Source organism: Cydia splendana, chromosome 11, assembly GCF_910591565.1.
Source record: "Cydia splendana chromosome 11, ilCydSple1.2, whole genome shotgun sequence".
Classification (NCBI taxonomy): Eukaryota; Metazoa; Arthropoda; class Insecta; order Lepidoptera; family Tortricidae; genus Cydia; species Cydia splendana.
In genome coordinates, this window is record NC_085970.1 from 21047880 (window position 1) to 21068519 (window position 20640).

Sequence of the window (20640 nt, forward strand, 5' to 3'; positions counted from 1 at the left end):
ACCTTGAAAATACATAGTTTGTTTATTAGTTTGCAAGTGTTAGAATATTTAGAATCCATACTGGAGGCCGATTCAGATAAAACAATGTGTTACGGTGTTGATCTTATTTGATACGACCTTGATCATCGCTCTCGCCGATTGGTGCATACGAATTAAATGAAAGTCATACGCGAGATGCGCGCCTATCACCAAGACGATCGTCAAACAGTCTAAAACATAACATTGGTATTGGTAACAGTATTGGTAAATAAGAACCGACGTAATGGGTTAACGCTAGAAAACAGGCCAAGTGCGAGTCGAACTCGCGCACGAAGGGTTCCATATTTTATGCCGCTTTTTGCGTAGGTAATCGCTACGCAAAAAACTGCATAAAATCACGTTTGTTGTATGGGGTCCTAATTAAATATTTATTATAGTCTGTTTTTAGTGTTTGTTGTTATAGCGGCAACAGAAATACAGCATCTGTAAAAATTTCAACTGCATAGCAATCATGGTTCATCAATAAATAATTATTATAGGATATTATTACACAAATGAACTAAGTCTCAGGTTATGTAAATTCAATGAGATGGTTGAAAGTAGGAGAATATTCAAATCCCGATTAAAATGGTGCCAGGATCATCAGGCGGCTTAGCACGGTCGCGTTTTTATCCCTTGTCACCATGCCTGTCACGTTCTAACAAGTACGTAAGTGCGAAAGGGACGCGCATAGTGATAGACGATAAAAATGGAACCGTGCTGCGCCCACAGGACCAAATAAAAATGGATGCTCTTGCTAAACAACATGACAGAGGTAATTTTAAGGGTTTCTGGCAGGGTACAAATAAGGTAAACGTTCGGCCTGGCCTCCCGGCGAGCGTCAATGGAATAAGTAAGCCAAAGGACATCGCGGACGTTTTTAGAAAGCACTTTCATGTCCAAGCACTAGCACGTACCGAGGTGAGTTCGTTTGGCACTGAGGCCAAATTGGAGGGGACACTGGTGAGATTTACAGCGAAAGAAGTAGCCAAAGTGATTCATTCAATAACGAGAGGCAAGTCCCCTGGCCATGATGGCCTCAGTGTTGAACACCTCCAACATGCCGGGCCGCACATTTCTAGAGTTCTTGCAATGTTATTTTCTTTATGCGTGAGTCACTCGTATCTTCCCCCCGACCTTATGAGGACTGTAGTTGTACCTGTAGTGAAAAACAAAACTGGAAACATGTCAGATACAAACAACTACAGGCCTATCTCTCTTGCGACCATCATTGCCAAGGTGTTTGATGGCATGCTTAATATACAGTTAGATAAACACCTTTCTCTCCATGATAACCAATTTGGTTTCAGACCTCGGTTGTCTACTGAAAGTGCAATACTGTCGCTTAAGCATGTCATCAGATACTACACGGACCGTAAAACCCCTGTCTACGCTTGTTTTTTGGATTTATCCAAAGCGTTTGACATGGTGTCCTACGAGCGTTTATGGAGAAAGCTTGAGAGCATTAATTTGCCTCAGGAACTAGTTAACATTTTCAGGCACTGGTACGGACACCAGGTCAACAGCGTCAGATGGGCAGGAGAGATGTCGGAGGAGTACAGGCTGGAGTGTGGTGTGAGACAGGGAGGTCTAACGTCTCCCTCACTCTTCAACTTGTACATGAATGCACTTATTGTCGAGCTCAGCAGTCGGCATGTCGGCTGTCATGTGGATGGTATTTGCGTAAATAACTTGAGTTATGCAGACGATATGGTCCTGCTGAGCGCGTCAATGTGTGGCCTTCGCACCTTACTTAAAACCTGTGAGGAGTACGTTAGTGACCACGGTTTAATGTACAATGCCGTTAAAAGCCAGTATATGGTCTTTGAGGTTGGGTCTAAACGAGTATTGGACGTGCCCCCTATATATCTGAATGGCGTACCTCTGGAAAGAGTACAACAATTTAAATATCTTGGCCATATCGTTGCGACCGACCTCAAGGACAGTGCTGACATCGAGCGTGAGCGGAGGGCTTTATGTGTTAGAGCTAACATGATCGCCCGGAGGTTTGCAAGGTGTTCCTGGGACGTGAAAGTAACGCTTTTTAGAGCGTACTGCAAGTCTCTGTACACGTGCAGCCTGTGGGCGAACTACACTCAGAAAGCCTACAACACCCTCCGTGTGCAGTTTAACAATGCGTTCAGGGCGCTGATGGGGCTGCCTCGCTACTGCAGCGCGTCGGGCATGTTCGCGGAGGCGCGCACGGCGTGTTTTTCCGCGAGCATGCGCGCGCGCGGTGCCGCCTTGGTCCGTAGGGTGCGAGCTAGCCCCAATGCCGTCCTGGCCATGATTGCCGACAGAGTCGACTGCCCCTACATGCGGCATTGTTGCGACCGGCATGTTCTAAAATAATGTTTGTTGTGCTGTGAGTAGTATTTAGAATATATAGTGTATGTTAATGTTATTTATTTTGTTTAATGTAATTTTAATGTAATTGTATATTATTGTGATTATGAGTCCTCGTTACTCGAAATAAATGAATTTTATTTATTTTATTTTATTATTTATAAATGTAAATAAAAATATGCATATAAAAATAGTTAATGTTCAAAGATTTATGCAGGCTTCAACGCTTTATACCGCGCACCGCGCGTTGTCTAAAATCTAAATAAAGGAACTGTTTTCAAGTTTATGTAGTATGTAAAATTTTTTTTTTTTAAACATTCATCTCAAATGAACCTAATTTTAACGAGAACTAGTCAATCAATTCATCTTTCATCTGTCCCTGGAATCAGCCCGATCATTTCTCACTCTACGCCAGACAATGTTTACTGTAACCACAACATTCAGCCAACAATACTTCGGAAGTACTATTATCAGTTATGTATAACAAAAGACTGCAGGTAATTTTCAAAAGCTCACATTTTATAAACCTTTGTACTCAAAAGTATACTTTACCTGCTTGTAACTAGTGACGTATTCCCATAACCTAATTAATTAAGTTAGAACTGTGTTTGTAACAGTTATATGCCAACTACATAGGTAACATGTGAGCGGTAATATGCCTCGATTCAGCACGTACGTTTTTTCTCACGATCTAATGTGTTTAAGTAAGGTTCCTGTGTCGGGTTCCATATTGTGAAAGGTGTCTAAGTGTCATTGCTTATAAGATATTTAATTTTTCTTTTATTTGAAATAAGTAGCAAACTGGTAGTCGTGCCGTCTGATACAGGGCCGTCTTAAACTACGCTTGGGCCCTTGGGCACATAAGAATTTGGAGCCCTTTTGGAAAGTAAAGAAAGCGAATTAAACTACCATTTTTCTACTATGATCTTCTATTTATTATGAGTACCTACTAATCAAATTTACTGTTACCTACTATCTGAGGATGCGGGCCCTGGGCACGGGCCCCGTGTGCCCTTATGGTAAAGACGGTACTGTGCACTGTGTTAGAAAAGAGCTAATTTATGTATTCGCTGTCGAAATTTGAAAATCCAATGTTACATAATTAAGGAAAACGCTAATTATTACGGATCAATTTGCATTTATGTTTATATTTAAATGCGGGTATTGATAAAAAAACATCCGTTGTTCGGTCGGTATTTCCGCGATAAGAGGTAATAACATAAATATTTAACACACAATAATACCTATGAACAATCCCAACTCAATAACAGGAAAGAACTGCATTAGGTATTTAGTTGGTATCCAATGCTTTTAAAATTTAAAGCAATTTTAAATAATATTTGGCTAGAGATTTTTATTCGCAATTACCTAAAGGTCGCTTAAGGGGCCCACTGATTAACAGTCCGCCGGACGGTATCGGCCTGTCAGTTGTTCGGAACTCTCAAAATTTTGTTCTAACTGACAGGCCGATACCGTCCGGCGGACTGTTAATCAGTGGGCCCTTTTATATGTAAGTAGTTCAATTGCTTTTGCCTGACCGACTTTGCTTTGTTGCAGTCTCAAAAATATTGTTCTTTTAGTTATTAATATCCTAAAAAACCGGACAAGTGCGAGTCGGACTCGCCCACCGAGGGTTCCGTACTTTTTAGGGTTCCGTACCCAAAGGGTAAAACGGGACCCTATTACTAAGACTTCGCTGTCCGTCCGTCCGTCCGTCCGTCCGTCCATCCGTCCGTCTGTCACCAGGCTGTATCTCAACAAATATCCGGCCAGCGGAGTCTTAGTAATAGGGTCTCGTTTTACCCTTTGGGTACGGAACCCTAAAAACGTAACGTACAGGTTTGTAAAGGGTCGGCAACGCGCAAGTGACACCTCGTCCATAGAATACGCGAATTGCTTACTATCAGGTGGACCGAATATTTGTTTGTCACCGACGTGGTATGAAATACTACACATAAAAATAATGTACTTAAAATCACATTTTATTAGAGTCAGTATCTAACCCTCAGATACATTTAGGTCAAGATCACTTGGGCTTCAAAAATGTACATGTTTGAGTCAGTTCAGTGCAAAACATATTATTTACGGAAAAGGCGAAGTTCGCAAGGCGAACTACAACATGAAGGATACGCCTGGATACGCACGCAAATAATAACAGAAATTACATCTTCGGTGCTCAAGAATACTGTCTAATATTTCCTTATACATTACTAACAACAGGCTTTTATTAATGTTTTTGACCCCAAGAGAGTGAGAAAAGGGCACGCGAATAATTATGATGTATTATTTTTTTAGTAAATATACTAAAAATAACCAATTGTACCACAAAAATAATCGATTTACAAAGCAACAAGAGTACAGTCAAGTTGATAAACATCCAACCAAAGCCAACGTTCCAAAAATATATTTACACGCCTCTAAGACACTGATAATAAGGTCGTGTAAATACATAAGTAAACATTATGTATCTGAACGAAAAGCAATAACTCAAATCCGTTAATGTTTAGATCATACTGAGCAACTTTTACTATGGGACTAACCCCGAAAACGCGGAAAAAAAATTGTATGTTTCATACATTTTGCTGGTCTTGAAATGTTGTAATTTCCTATGGGAGAGTAAATTTTTTTTAGCGATTCCGGGGTTGGTCCCATAGTAAAAGTTGCTTAGTATGACCTAAACATTAACGGGTTTGAGTAATTGCTTTTCGTTCAGATACAGGGTGTGTGTTTGGAACGTTGGTCTGTAAAGATGTTTTATTAGTGAACTCGAACGTGACGTCGCTAACTTTGCACCTTACCAAAACAAAAGTTACATTTTCATTATTGAAATACGTATATATGCTGACACTTTCACATTATTTCATCGCATATTTTGCGACTCTACAATTATTTGTGGAAATAATCCATTTTATGATTTTCAAGATATTTAAAATGAGCTTAAACATAGTAAAGAATACAGTGTTTTATTTCTATGCAAAACAATTAATTATGGCATTATGTGAATATGCGGCGTAATTTCAATAATAAATAGGTTTTTTCCATTGCTTATGCGTGTCTGGATAAAAACAATAAACACTAGGTATAGGTATTCTATGCGGTTAGTAACGACGTACCTATATGAATGCAAAACATTGTTATCTATGTTCGCATGCCTATTGTTTGTCTAGCTATATATGTACTGTATGTAAGGTAAAAAATAATATTTATAATTATCAAGTATATTAACAGCATTACAATTTTCTAATACATTTTATGCTACATTTAGTACACAAATAATATAGGTATTAAGGATAAGTTCTAAACATGTCCTAGATGCACTAAAAGTTAAAACTATAGAACCGTAAAAAGGTAAATAATGCAAAATTTTCTAACAGCTGATAAGAAAACTGAATGTACCTGCTTTAAAAATCCTACTTACTTACTCTTCATTAGTCTTCATTGATAAAACTTAGCAAACCTCCGTTTTCTTCCCTTTTTACAAACACAAACACAAATGTCAAAATGACATGAACAGAATGTTAGCAACCTATAAATAAATACAGTTTATCTGTTGTATTTGTATGTATTTAAGAATTGTCTATCGCGTCAGAGCTCCCAAACGGTCAAATTGGAATGTATTTATTTTATAAGTCCAAAATCTACCTAAAATATTCGCTTATGCAACCCATCTGGTAATATTTGACATTCATACATCTTGTAACTGTTTCTTGTTTTGGTTCCTTAAATAACTGCATTAAGTACTAACAGAAATCTTTTTAAATGACCTTCGTTGGGCTTTATGTTCTTTACAATAAGGTTTTAAATGTATCAGATAACAGTGTGAGGGTTCCGAAATATATAAATATATTTCCTTGTCGTATGCGTGTTGAATAATAAGAGCCACTTTAAATTCCGTGTGTGGTTACAGCAGTATAATCAGGGCACGTTTAACGGATATATTTTGTATGCACATAATACACATATTATTGTTTCAATTTTTCAGTGTACGAATTGGACATAAAAATAGTTATAAATACGAATGAAAATAGTAGTTTTAAGTTTATGTCTACTAGGCTACAGTTCGATAAAATCTGAAATTAAGGAAATGAAAACACAAACATACCTACATACTTCGGATTTTATCCAACCTTTCGCAAATACAATGGCATCAGGATTTTCCTAAGCTGAATAAGCCATGTTCTAGCAACGTGTTATAAATTTATATGACAGTTAATAAAATTAATCATTTATAATCGCACACTTCGTACAGTCATACATACAATTAAACGTGACTATTTTATGGAGGTAGTGGACATTTCAATTTTATATAAAGATTAAATAGAAGTACGAAATAATGTATCGATGTAGGTATATACCTACTAACAGCTCCTCTTACTCGTAACTGATTATCGGTCTACCTTATCTCTTCGCAGTAAGATTTAGGTACGTATTGTAAATTAACAATATGTACGTTAATCGAGGGCATGGAATCGTCATGCACTTGTCATAACATCTGTGTAAGTGGAAATATGATCTCCACGTGTTAATTCAAGTCAGCGAAATTACACTTGACTCAATCTGGGTTCAATGAAGATGCTACAGGAGGCAATTTGCTTCGTCAGGTGCTGTATTCGACGTGTATTAATGCGCAATGCATAATGAGTCAACCGAATTACGTAATTAATTATACATCAAAAAAAAATCTTAAAAAGTTTCTTAATTCGTGCGAATTTGGAATATTATTTTTGGTACGTTTGGGATCTGTGTTCTGTGGTCCGATATGAATTTACTTTTACTGCTCCAATTGCATGAGGTTACCTCTTATCTAATCCAAATAAGATAAAGTAAGAGGTTCATATTTAATTAGCTGTGCTTACAGCCTAGATAACTAGGCTGCCATACGTCCCGAGTTTTGGTCCTTCGTCTTCCCCTTCTAGAACTTGGCGTATGTCAGGGTTTTCTTAAAAAGCCCAACTAACCGTCAGAAACTAGTTACAAGTATGAATTTGGGCAGAGAATAGGAAAGGTTATGCTGTAGCTACAGCATATGGTAGCGAGGTAGTGGCCACAAAGGTTTTCGAACAAGGGATTTACTGGGCGCTTTTATACTTTACCGTGGTAATGGTAACGGTAAATTGTCCATCCAGGAAATTTCAAGATTTTTAGGGTGATGTCCGGACTGTTGTCAAGATATCCAATTTTTTCACCTATAAAACCTATTTCTCTAAATATGACTTATGAATGTGAACAGTCACACTCGCATCATTCCATTTTCCGTGGTCTATTTTGGGAACCTTGACACGAGCATAGCGAGCAATCTACTTTGAGCGTAATTTTATTGATGCATGTGGTTTTATGACAGCCTTCGTGTGGAGGCAGGCTATAAAACATATTCACAACAGCTCTTATCTATGAATTTCATGGCTGCCATAATATTCAGTGTCGGTAGTTACATTAAACAAGTATGTGTAAAAATACTGGCTAGATATGAGTAGTTGCTTCTAGGTTAGATAATTTTCAAATGAAGCTAAGTTCCCAGCAACTGATAAGTAATAGGTACGGGGCCGATTATCAGGTTTGATCCTAGATCTCAGATCTGGAAGCCACATCATAATCATTCAGCTATCAATCAAGGATTCTGTTAATCAAATCTGAATTATAAATCAAACATTAGGCCCAGATCTCGGTGTTTCCACATGTTTAAAGTATGCTAGTTGTTTCCATCTACACTATGTTGTATGTATGTATGAATTACAAGTAAAGCGCGGATGTCGTAATATAATAACATTCCGAGCAAGTGCGAATTGCGCAACTACCGCGTGGAAACTGTATCGGTAGCGATGTATCTATACATAATATGTACCTAGATATTATATACAGGTTGTTTGACACTGTTATAATAATCATCTGGTATATTCCATAAAATGTTTAAAATAAAAATCAATCGTTTAGTTTTTTTTATGATATGGAAGGAAAACGAGAAGACGAATTGCCTAATGGTAAGCGATTAATGTAAAATAAAATGGTATTGGAGAATAAATAAATCATTTATTCATTTGCAAGTATCTAGTCTTTACAAAGCATGCAAAAAATCTTCACCTATGTTAACTTTGGTAATTAAATGAAAAATAATTATATTAAACAAAATATAATACAATATATAAACAAATATATATACAATAAGTCAATTATCAGAATCCCAGTGAAAATTAATGAAAGGAACTGGTCAATAATTTGTAGTTACAAGATCATTTTTAAAACCTGCTTTAGGTACTTTTTTTACTTCGTGATGCATCAGTTGCGGAGAGTCTCCAAAATGTTGGAAATATTCAGTTTTTGAAATAAAAAAAATCTTTCTTCATAAGAAATTGTTAGTAGTTTCCGAGATCGATCCATATAAAAAAATCATATGATAAAAATTTTAGCACTGTCATTTCGTTTTATCTTGTCATCATTTTTTGGTTTTTCTTGTTACTAACAACTATGAAGTCTGTTGTTCAAAATTATTATTTCCTAAAATAAGCTCTTTATAATAAATAAAAATAAATAATTAATCAAATCATATCCATCAAAGGAAAAGTACTGATAAGTTTACTATAAATGGCATACACCCTGTGCGCGTGCACATTAACGAGGTTACCACGCGTCGGGTGTCGCGTTACTAGGTACTATGTGGTGCTAACTATAAACACTCTACACGTGGAGTGGCTTGTAATATCACTAGGCGTTCTATACCTAGGTGAAGATGATATGTAGTTCGATGTAAACGATGTAAACTTTAATTAATTTAGATGTAAACTTTTACCAATAGTCTGTCAAACCAATTAAGTTCGTTATTAATGTTGCTATGTATTTTTCAAGTCTCTTTAAGTGTTTTAATAAATTCCTCAGCATAAGACACGTAATAGCACTTTGAGGTCTATATTTCGCACTTTATAGCCTAATCGATAGTAAATTCCCGGTGTTTATTTTGGGGCACGGATATTAGTTCCGGGGCTATAGATGTTTTCTACGTATTTACGTCATTATATATCTCCTATACATATGTATATCGTTGTCCTCACAAAACAAACCTTATTAACCTTACTATGGGACCAATTCGATTTATGTAGGTAAGTTTGTCCCATGTTTATAAAAATAGCAGATGTAAGTACATAAAAGAAAGATTTACGTCATTCCGTGATTAGGTACAGATTATCTTTTCACAGAAGTGATATGTAAGTATTTATATTAAGTATTAGCTCGGATTAAACGATTACTGGATAAGTCATGCATTGATAATCACCTGCCATTGTTAAAAGACCTATGTCATCAAAAACTTGTCTTTATATTCTTCTTTATGTATAGCTGTGTAGGGGTCGTATTTCGATCGATACTTAGTCAAATGTTATTGCTGAAAGTCATCTAAAAATAATTATGACAACGTGTCTGACGTTGTATCACTGTCTTTAGGTTGTTATCTTAGGTGTTTAAACGATTAAACTAACAATTTTAAAATAAATACCGTAAAATCAGGTAACTTTAGTCCACAACTTACAACTATGGTCCAAATTCAAGTTCCGGTAAAATATGTATAAGTAGGTAGGTAGGTAATCAATATTTTATACAAAACACATACTAAACGCAGCGGAAATTGTAAAGGCCGAGCCCTCACACACTTCGCAGTTTACGATGTAGCCTAATGCAAGTTTACTGTACCCTCGTGGGATGATAATGTCACATTCACATCGCCCTCTCCCGACGATGCATCCTATTTACATGTAGGCATAGATGTACCCATAGATAAGGGGGTGGGAAGCAGTACGTTGGCTTTACACATGTGTTTAAAAGTGGCAGTAAGTGATCTTTACAACATGTGTAAAACTACCGTGAAAAACTGGGTAAGTATTTACCATGTGTATATTAATTAGAAAGAGTTTATTCAGGGACCATAATTATATATCCGCAACGCAGGCTTCGTAAGATGAACATAAGTCACAAACTCAATATCAGCTACAGGCTTCGTCACAAAAAAAGGCTTGAAAGTGATTATATTTATGTAGGTATGTATTTTTATTAGACAGAAGATACAAAGACACACAATAGGCTGCAATACAAAGGCGAACTTGGTGAGAGGAGAATGGATCTTCAATTGCTTACACCAGGTAGGTATGTTAACTTATCAAAATAGATCGATGGATGAAATAACAAGTAATTTTGGTTAACCTTCGGAAACTTTAGCTCTTGAATTCTTTCCAGTGGCAAGGGGTAATGAATAAATGGATGGCGGTACTGTAGTGGATTTAGAGGGGTCTTGTGTTTATAGTAAGAGTTGGGTGACAGGAAATGTCAGTGGATGCTGTATTTGTATAGTTCCTCGGATAGTTGCGCTTATTTCTAGCAGTCAAGCTTCTGCTCTCATTCTGCTGTGGCTCGAGAAATCAATAAACTACCGGTTAAGGGTAGGGGTCAGAGGTGAACGCGAAATGTCAGTGGATGCTGAATTTAGAGCAATGCAGTTTATGTCCTAGGGCAAAGTTCAGGTTATCTCTAGGGCTTAAATATGATTAACTGGCGGATCTACATTTATCCTTCAATGACACCTTATATACAAAGTTACAAACAAAGTCCCCCGGGCGTTTGTCTGTTTTGTGTATGTATGTTCGCGATAAACTCAAAAACTCCTGAACAGATTTTTATGCGGTTTTCAATAGAGTAATTCTCGAGGAAGGTTAAGGTTTATAATTTGTTAAGGTTTTGTGTAACCCGTGCAATGCCGGGGCGGGTCACTAGTAATAAATATAGCGGTAACTTCATCGTCATCGTTAAGATCTTATTTGGATGTGAACTGCAGCTGCTTAAATAGAATCGCATGTTTTAAGGGTCATGTCATGATAATTGATAACAATAAAAACAGAATTCTCCGAAAGTAGGACGCATTGCTGTAAATTTTTCATATATTTTTCAGAGTCACACACGTTTACAAATGTTTTGCATAAACACGACCTGAACGACCTCACTCTATATCTAAGGCACATTTTAAATTAAAATCTAATTGATACCGTTCAATTCAACTTGCTACTCAAACGTAACCGTTAATCCGATTTATTCCTAACGGTCACCTAAATCCTTAAAATTTTACAAATAATTTTAAAATAACAACTTAAATTTCAACCTTCGATACTTCTCTTAAAATGTATTTTCATTTGAGCAACCTTGACGTCATATTGTGACTTGCGTGGCCTAGGGTACAACAATCGTTTTTCTTTTGTTTATGCATTTATTCTCCCAGCATATGACTAAATGCATCTCAATGGCGAAAACGCTAGAATCTTTCTATCGCATATGTGTGAATGTTTTTGGATTACTAATAGGAATATTGTGGATGAGTTTGTCTGTGGTATACTTAGTTTTTTTATTGATTATGAGCCTGATTCAAAAGTAGTAACAACGTGTTACGGTGCACTAATCAGCGTGAAATATCTTCAAGGTTGTATCAAAACCACAAAAATATGTATTAAATCTGAATTGGACCCTATGATTACTGATTAGTCTTGTAGCACGATAGTACCTAGCTACGGCGTACCAAGCTTATATGCATGTGTGAAACTACATATTTAATTACACAAACGGGTCTACCGCGATATAATTTTATTGTAACGTCGGAATTTAAGGTAAAAACAATGAAATTATATCACGGTAGACCCGTTTGTGTAATTAAATATGTGTACAAAACGCGAGAGTTTAAAATGTCTGAGACTACGTCGTTGCTCTGAGGCCCTACCGCAAACAAAGAAATTCAAAATTTCTTCATCTACCTAATGATAGGGCAAAGCGATGGAGAGGCAGATAACGCGAGATAATGCGTCGGTTTCTGACGCGCTGACGAGCCATATAAAGGGTTAAAAACGTAGCCATGTAGCATGTAGCGTAACTTAGGTACAATTGGTACTATCCTAATATATTTTTTTTTGTAAGTTATACAGTCAAGTGTAAAAATATGGGTGCATATAACTTACTCAAAAATATGTCCCATAGTTCCTAATTCGCTGACATAAGAGCTATGGGATATATTATTGATGATGAGTTATGTAAATATGAATGACGATCATAATATAAATTCGTGTAGATTAGTCTAGCATAATTTATAATGTAATTTAATATTATGAGAATAAATATCTAAATCTAAATCTATGATGTGTGCACCCATATTTGTATACTTGACTGTACACCACAGTAAGGTAATTTTTAGTTGAATATATTATACCTATAAACAACAAATGGAATTATTGACCAAAATTTACTAGAATTTTATTAATAAATTTAATTGTAAGTCTCATTAGCTAAATAGCGACTGGCCTTTCTTTTCGATGTGAGTGTCGCTAACACTGATTCCCTGCAATACTTGTATTTATTTTCACGACTACACTAAGTAAAACGGTAGTCTAGACTCTATAACTCATTCTCCATCCTGAGATTAGGATGTAAGTAAGTTAAGAATACCTAATAGCGGTAAGGAATTCTGCTTTCAAATTACCTACCTAATATACCTTTTAAAACTTTAACTTTATAGAACTCCACAAAAGTAAGAAAATGTTCTTGTTTTCCACCCACATTCATATTTTTCATAATGTCACGTAAGAATGATTTGCAATAAATTGTAGGTACAGTAATTAAGTAAGCAGTGGTTAGTCTTAATTTAATTGATTCAATTAATCTAAAATTAACCGTGTAAATTGTATTGTATTTATTTTACTTAATTTATACACATATAAGTCTATATAATATGCTAACACACTTTCATGCTGCATATAACTTAAATAGAAATGGCTTAGTTGTCGTAAAAAAATGGAATCAATTAACTTTTGACTAATTACAGGTCCTTAACTATGTACAATTTTTTTGCTAGTCTCTCGTAACCTCATATTGCTCGATCTAAAATTAACTAGGTATACACAGAGAGCTGAAAATAGCAAGCAAGACCACAGAACATATCATGTTAAAGTTAATTATTCCTAACTCCTTAAAGGTGTCAAACCGTTCTAAAGTTTACAGTTACGCAAACTTATAGCTGCGCTCCGAAAACAATTTTCCCAATATTTACGTGCCTTACCCCTTTGTGGTAAGGCTGATAATCGATTGATAGTTAGTTTTTTCGTATGAATTACCGTCGGCCATGTTCTATTTTAGCGTAACGGTGTTTGGCCTCGAACCTATATTTTGGGGTCATCTGATTGATTTTCAAAACATTATTTAGAATGAGGTAAAATGTTATAATACCGTTGTTTACGTTACTTGCTAATCAATCGCATTTCTTATACTTACCGTTATTTCAGTTATGTTACACTTATGGGCAAAAATCTGTCATATTTTTACCTTAATATTGTTTTTAATATTAGTTAATATTTTTTTTATTCGCATAATTGTAATATTTTGTTAAAAACAGTTGGAAAAGGAGAAATATTTTTTTTTTGACTAGCGTTTTCACATAGGTACAAATTTAATTTGTAAAATCTAAGAACGTTCTTAAGACAGATTTATAAGTAAGTAAGTGTTTATTCTTTATTGTGCACCATACACAGAAAATGAAATACAGTTATAGGTAACAACAGGCGGCAGGCAAAAAAATGAAAATTAAATTTAATAAATTAAATAAAAGTTCTAGGGTATAAATAATACTAAACAACCAATGCGAATAACCCTAGGAATTCTGTAAAACTATTTCTAGGAACCCTGATTCCTTCAGAAAAAAATGGATTGTAGAAATTTCCTGATAAATGTATAAAACAACATAATTTCAAGGAAAACGTTTGTAAACAAATTTCTCCTGAAAGCTGTGCGACCTGGAATAACTTTTCTGTGTCAATGTCCCTATACCAGGAATCCAACGTAATCTCGTACCGTGTTGAAATAAGATTGTAGTAAAATTCTTATTAAAATGTAAATTCACGTGCATTTTTCTTTAGTGAAAGGGTAATTGACGCTTCTAGAAAAAAACCTTGTGACGAAATTACTACTATTTCAATTTCCTTGTGACGAATATTTGTCTGGTGCTCTTTTCGGCTCGGGCTGGTGTAGTGCAAAGACTTCATTTGATATATTAGCTTGCTATAGTCGTATACATAGCCCGTAGGTAGGTAGGTAGGTATTTAATATATGTATGCATCTACTTAGTAATATAAAAGCATTTCCTTTACAGGCCTTGTAAGATAGGAATGTACATATTCGAATAGGATAGTATCACTTCACCGTCACCAAGTAGGTACCCCGCCGCGTCTCTCTGTTTGTGTGTAGTTCTCAAAAATTACTTAACAGAATTTCATGCGGTTTTCACCTATCATGAGAAAGGTTTAGGTGTATAGTTTATTATGGTTTTGTGTAACCCGTGCGAAGCCGGGGCGGGTAGCTAGTTTTAGTAATATGATCTTTTAGGCGCATAAAGCAGTGAATAAATTTACCTTACCTTATATCATCATGTCTGTGGATCGAGCATTAATTGAAGCCAAAGAAATAAAATGATTGTTTTATTGAAGCTCGATGCCAAGATTTCTCCGAATCGTTAAAGAACTGGCGTCCGCCGCCGTGTTTTTGCACCTACCTCTTTGTGTTTTTTTAGGGTTCCGTACCCAAAGGGTAAAAACGGAACCCTATTACTAAGACTCCGCTGTCCGTCCGTCCGTCCGTCCGTCCGTCTGTCACCAGGCAGTATCTCATGAACCGTGATAGCTAGGCAGTTGAAATTTTCACAGATGATGTATTTCTGTTGCCTCTATAACAACAAAAAAGTACGGAACCCTCGGTGGGCGAGTCCGACTCGCACTTGTCCGGTTTTTTTTGTGGGATAAGTACTTAATGGGAGTTGCTAGTCACAAAATTGTAAGAAAAGATTTTTTTTTTACCTATTACACCTTTTTTCGAACACATATCCTAACCAAAAGGTTGGAGTTTTTAAAAATGACTGACTGTAGATAATTAGATAATAATTATTAGAGTAGTGCTGCCTCGTTTTCACGCAAAATAGGCACAATGGTTGTCGACTTGCGGGAAATGCCCAGTATAACTAACTAACTAACTAACTAATCATTATTCGCAAACTTTCAGAAAAAACATACTCTTTCCGACCCTTTACAAAATCTTAAACGTTTCGAATTTCTCGACGTTTTCTCTTACGTCACCCGCTTTTCAAGAAACTTTGTATGTTACCTTTCAAAGAGTTTAATACGCACTTAGTACTTCAGCAAAATAATTTTATTGGCTTCGCCACTTTCAAACTGTGACTTGCAACTTTTGACTCAGAACTTTTATAAGCGTTCCCAACCACTAACTTCTTTCCCGGCTTGTTCAGTATGTCACATGTTTTAACATGAAATGAAAAAGTCTGAATATAAAGCCATTCAGATGTTCACAGATTTTAGTGAATAATTATGTAAACTTTCAAAATGTATTAATTTATAATACTTCAAAATAAAAATCACTCGCTCGTTCTTAATTTAACACCCTTTCACTGGTTTAGAACTCAAAATTAGCACTTTTAGAATAAATACTTTTGCACAAAAAACTAATTACTTTACCTACACGTCATAAAATAATCCTTTAAACTTTTGAGACACTTTATTGAGTGGCCACCGCGATACGGAGGATACCGCCAAAGAAGGCCCACAACAAGTCGGACCGACGATCTAGTATCACACAGTTGTCGTGTACCTACGTCTTCCGGCTGATATGATGATGATGTCTTTGGGTGTTTTTATTTTAGTCGGCAATTATTTAAGCTGTTTATCGTGCTCTGATGGACGCCATCTGTCCCAGTGGGTAATTAATGGGACACTTCCCAGTGCCGTGCCAGACACTCAGGCGAGGCCCTTACCTATAGTATATAGTATCTAGCGTCTGCCAGCGACTTTGTCTGCATATAATGATGGTTTCGTAGTAAGAAATATCTTATATCCTTCCTAGGACTCGAACTATCTCCATGTTGTTACATTTAAATCGATTTAGCGGCTTAAGCCTAAAAAGGTTACAGACTGACAGACAGACAAGCACAAAGAGTTACTTTCGCATTCATAATATTAAAAGTATTTTGCAATTTGGTTAAGGTTACACATACTACATAGGTAAGACATCTACATAATCTGCGGATTTCTTTGGATATTGGTGTGACGTTAATCTTCTAAATCTGCTAACGTTTTTAGCCATTTCCTACCGACCAAAATTAATGGGACATTTCCCAGTGACATACCAGACGCCGAGGCGAGCTCCATATCTATGTAGTGTATAGTGTAGTATACGTATAGGTAACTATGTGATTAGTCGTCTGGATGTCTCCTTCCGGGTTTACTAATATGTGGCCGAAAATTGTATGGCAAATTATCACTACCCAAACTATTTTTTCCATAGTATAATTTGGCAAAACTATCAGATGGCAGACCAATGTTTCGCATATATAACATGTCGCAAATGATTATTTACAATATTATCGTATGGCAAAATATTTAGTTGGTCATGTTTCAAAATGTCTTTTATTGTTATGTCGAATGTATTGATAGGCATAAATTATTTTTCGCCTAATATTGTGAATAACGTACCTATCCCTGGGAGCAGTTTCGTTTTTAGGGTCATAAAAAAAAATAACCCTAACCTACCTATCTCTGGGAGCAGTCTCGTTTTACGGGTCATAAAAAAAATAACCCTAACCTACCTATCTCTGGGAGCAGATTCGTTTTTAGGGTCACCAAAAAAAAAATAACCCTAACCTACCTATCTCTGGGAGCAGATTCGTTTTTAGGGTCATCAAAAAAAATAACCCTAACCTACCTATCTCTGGGAGCAGATTCGTTTTTAGGGTCAACAAAAAAAAAAAACCCTAACCGACCTATCTCTGGGAGCAGTTTCGTATTTAGGGTCATCAAAAAAAAACCCTAACCTACCTATCTCTGGGAGCAGTTTCGTTTTACGGGTCATAAAAAAAAATAACCATAACCTACCTATCTCTGGGAGCAATTTCGTTTTTAGGGTCTTAAAAAAAATAACCATAACCTACCTATCTCTGGGAGCAGTTTCGTTTTACGGGTCATAAAAAAAATGCTAAATATAGTTGTGATCCAATAAAAAGTATGCGAAATTTCAATTTGGGCAAACGTTATTTAACAATAAATTGTTAGGTATAATAAAACATTTGCTTAGTAACTATTTTTCTAAATGAATCGTGGTAAAATGAACATCTGCTAAATAAAATTGTGTTCAAATAAAAATTATGCTAAATAATAATATGCTAAGTATTGGTTTGCCAACTAAAAGTACTGCAATAGGTTGGTTGGGAAGTGAAATTAGGCGAAAAATATTTCGGCGAGATGGCAGTACACCCTCCTTCCGATTTATAGGCGAGGTCCTGAGGTCATTGGCTATGTACGAACTGCGCGTTAGAGGAACGGACACTATGATCGCAATATTCGCAATGGCAGTGGTAAATAGGAAACCAAAATAACACAGTTCTGAAAACAGCATTGCGGCATTCCATGAAGTTGTCTACCATTGTCCCGTATCATCGCCCACACTGTTAATTGACATTAGGGGTTGTGCACAAATCACGCGAGGTGTTTTCGGCTACTTTTTGACCCCCCCTCCCCCCTGGTGATATTTGGTGAGGTTTTGCTACCCCCCCTCCCCCCACACAACCTCACGTGTATTTTTTTGAATTTTTTTCTATAGACCTAATTTAAAAAAAAATGTATTGTATATAGAATGTCTTGTTTATTTTTCTAGTTTCGTTAAATAGACTCGCTATTTTGAAGTGCAGAGTGAAGATTTATGTTTAACGAAACCGACAATAAGTATCTACTCATGTGGTAGGTGTTTTTTTCATAGTTTCGTTCATTGTAGAAAAATACACGTGAGGTTTCCTTATACCCCCCCTCCCCCAACGTGATTAACAGTGTGGGCGATGATACGGGACAATGGTAATTATTACAAAAAGCATAAGGTCCAAGTTAAGTATGTTCCTGTTCATACAAACGCGAATTTTCTGAAGAATTGCAGCTATAGGAGTTTCTTTGCCTGTGACAAACGGTAAAAAATATTCCCGGAAAAGTAATTATCGGCTTTAAGCACTAAAAAATATAGTGCATACACAAAAAATAATTGCCTTTCACTAGACTTATATCGACCGGGATATGGACCGTTAAAATGCCTATGGCTCTTTAAGATTGATATTTCTTATTAAGTTTGCGTACGTCTACTTCGGGTATTTTACGTTGTGGGTTCAAAAATTATGAAACAGTTTTCCAGATTTAGAATCAACGCTGTGTTTGTAAAACTGTTTTTTCCTGCTACAGACGTTCGAATGCAGTACCTAAACGTTTTTATTGTTTCAATGTATCAAGCCATTTGTTGAAATGATAAACAATGCAAATTAGTTTGTTTTGAAGATCATTTCTCGACTAGTTTTACTAATGAGTTACATCTAACATTGCTCTAACATTGTATTGTTTGAAGTCATTGACCTGTCAATGTTTGCGTGGAACTGTTTTATAATTAAAATAAATAAATAAATATTAAGTATATTCTTACCTTCTTCTTTTTATCTTGTAGGTATGTTTGTTAGTTCAGATTTCCCTCAGACTCAATACACTCACAAAAAATATTAATTCATTAAAAAATACACATAGTAGCCACGTCACACCAATCATCACATTATTAATGACTCGAATGTGCTCTTTTCCATAATAACAGCCTTGTCTGTATTTAAACATAGATTGATAGTTTTTTTTCAGGTTCGTAGAAATATGATTTTAAGTTTCAGGTACCTAAGTTAAAGATGATTCACGCTAGACCGGGCCGTGCCCGGGCCGAGGCGTCCGACATGTAATTTTCTATGACGGCTGATCGGTGATCACGTGGTGCTTTCCATAGAAAACGAAGCGCCGGAAGCTCCGACCCGGCCCCGGCCCGGTTTAGCGTGAGTCATCCTTTAGTTGCCTACAGAAAACCAACGCAGGAGCTTGTATAGTATGTACTTGTATGGCACTATTGTTTTTCTCCCTACCTTTATTGTCTGAATTATCTCTCGTTCAACAACATGTGCAATGACATGCCGCATCCTATAAACTACATTCTTAATTTGCATCATATTTTCTTATACTTATCGTTTATCGAATCACGGTCTTAGAAGTCTTACATGAACGGTGTTTTGCTTTCCTGTGCTCACTATTGCTTCACTTTGCTATTTTTGTTGAAGCTAGCTTTCATTATCATTTCCTTGACTTCTAAAAATATTTTTAAACAAGATAATTTGCAACGCGGCGCTAGCGTGCATAAAGTACTCACAGCACCCAACCGGCCACTCATATACCTTATGTCATAGTGATAAGGTCCACGTATGTTCATGTATCCTCAATGGTACATCAGCACAGATTTGCGTCACTTGTAAGATCTATATCGGTGGGAGGTCAAGCGGCCGCCGCGCCGTCTCTGCGTATTTCGAGTCCCTGCCTGATATAAATATCAGATAATCGTATAAATTATCGGGCATATACCTGGACCTTGGGCGAGGCTGCTAAGGATCGGAGTAAATCTAAACTGACTATTATAAATTCTCATCGGAAGATCAGCGCTGGAAGTCGCCAGCGTCATGCCGAGATGATACCATTTCGTGGCACTTTTTCTTTCCTGTTTATCTGTTTTGTATAATTTTCTTACCTGTAGTTTCTCGTCAGCATACCTAAAGCTTACGAATAAATTTAGGGGTCCCTTTGTTTCCCATAAAGTTTTAAGTCATAATGTATTATTTGTCATATTATCGTTAGTCACAAAACTGAAACCGTTAACTTTACAAGATTTGCGTAAGGTTATTCTTTAGATAGGTTAGGTTAGGTTTGCTTTATGGCAATGCTGAAAAGTTACGCGTTTCTGAGAAAAACCAATTATAAGTAACGAAAATTCGGACAAACAATACATTATGACTTGAAACTATTTGGGAAACAATAGAGACCCATAAATTTATTTCAATTCTATTTTAAATTAAACGACTTCGACGAGGAGGAAGTTTAAAAAAAAGGTCCCGACGTATTGAGAACCTACAAAAATAAAGACTACCATGTTTTCAACACCCAATTATGAAGCTAAAATGTCAATAGTTATTTGTACAACAAGCGATCAAAGTTTGATATTTCTTCGAGTGCTTATTTTGAGTCCCGTGCAAGCGAAAGATTCTATAATAGATTCACGAGCGTAGCTCGTGAATCTAATTTAGAATCTTGAGCGTAGTAAGGGATTCAAAAGCGCACGAGATGTAAATAACTTTGATCTCGTGTAGTACACAAA

General features: G+C 36.2%; 1 protein-coding gene across 1 annotated transcript in view; it reads left to right on the plus strand.

The window, feature by feature from the left end:
• Nucleotides 1-7522: 7522 nt before the first annotated feature.
• The window catches only part of LOC134794900 (SWI/SNF-related matrix-associated actin-dependent regulator of chromatin subfamily E member 1-like), a 137183-nt gene continuing 124065 nt past the window's right edge, over nucleotides 7523-20640 (plus strand). The window contains exon 1 of the mRNA XM_063766745.1: nucleotides 7523-7532. The gene's annotated coding sequence lies outside the window, so the exon portion shown is untranslated. The remainder of the gene's footprint in view (nucleotides 7533-20640) is intronic.